Source organism: Marmota marmota, unplaced genomic scaffold (assembly GCF_001458135.2).
Source record: "Marmota marmota marmota unplaced genomic scaffold, marMar, whole genome shotgun sequence".
NCBI lineage: Eukaryota > Metazoa > Chordata > Mammalia > Rodentia > Sciuridae > Marmota > Marmota marmota.
Window position 1 is genome coordinate 5,250,584 of NW_026000170.1, and position 1,637 is coordinate 5,252,220.

Consider the following 1,637-nt stretch of genomic DNA (forward strand, 5'->3'; position numbering starts at 1 on the left):
GTAAGCAAAAGGAATTTCAAAAGCAGAGGTCTACAAACTGTGGTCTGTGGACCAAATTCAGAATGCCACCTATTTTTATAAGTAAAGTACAATACAAACACAGTCTCCATTATTTGTTTATGTATTGCTTGTGGCTTTTCTCATGCTACCATGGTAGAACTGAGTAGTTGTGGAAGAGACAAAAAGCCTAAAATATTTACCACCTGACTATTTATGAAAAAGTTTGCCTGCAACCTATCTACAGTAAGTTTCTCCAGCCATATAAAATATGCATATCAGTAGCAGTGTGATAAAAGATGCTCACTCTCTGAAAAAGAAATAAAGTTCTTCATCCAAGTTCTGAATTTCCTATAAGGAGTTAGAAGTGAGGAGGAGAAGCCAGGACATATTTTATAGGTTCCCTTTGCTAATAGAATTCAGCCCACACCTACTCTTCCTCAGAGCCCCCAATCAAGGATTATTAGTTTTACATCAGAAATAGATTTGAATGACCCTAAAGCCCTGCTCCCTGCAGGATCAGCTTCAATTCCCTGATTTCTATCCAACCCTGCAGGGCTGCCCAGACTCCCAGGCGCCACCTTCTCTGCTCAGGGTCATTTAGCTCTTCCTGGCCCCAGTTCTAACAAAGAGGAACCACTGACCTGAGTCATTTAGTTCAATTGCTGACAGGAATCCTATTATGTGAGTGCCACTTCTCATTGAGGTCTCTAGATTCGGGCACACGGCTCTGCACCATGATTAATGAGGGGGTTATGCAGTCATATCCACTCACCAATGGAAAGTTAGGTAGAGGAGGCAGGTTTCCACACACATGAAATATATACTCACTTGGGACACTTTTTTTTTTTAATTTCCATTTGGTGTTATTGTTTTGCTCTATTTTTCCTCATTCCTCTCTGTCAATCACTGTGTCTCTTCTGGGCTGCTTCACTCTGACCTGAAGGGGAGCCTCAGGCAGGGAACTGCTCCTGAGCTTCCAACCAGAGCACAACAGGCTGGTCTGTACATTGTATCAGCAGAGAGCTTTGTCCTAAAATAATAAGAGACTAAGAGTATCCTTATAAAATTCAAATGAATTTTACTAAAAAACTAGCTAATGTTGGTTCATCGAATACTGACCAGGTGTCAGAAACCAACAATCAATAAATATCACAAGAGGGTGAAAGAAAAAATGAGCACTTTGAGAAGAGTCTGAAGGCCTGAGATTGCATTGGTTTAAGAAAACAAACCTGGAGGAGTTGATGCATGACTCTAAGATCACTTAACGTCTTCTGCTTAAGGGCACAAACTGGTCAATCAGATCTCTTACCTCACCCACCAGTACCCTTCTACCCTGTAGGACATCACTTTTTACAGCATAGTGACACCCAATAACATGTGTATCTTCTCCCTTTGGCCAAAAGCTCACTTACAGACTTTTGGACCAGGAGCAGTAGTATAATCCCAGCAGCTCAGGAGACAGAGGCAGGAGGATTGCACGTTCAAAGCCATCTCCAGCAAATTAGCGAGGCCAGAAGCAACTTAGCAAGAGCTTGTCTGTCTCAAAACAAAAAAATAGAAAGGGCTGGGGATATGGCTCAGTGGTTAAGTGGCCCTGGGCTCAGTTCCCAGTACCAAAAAAAAAAAAAAAAAAGTCA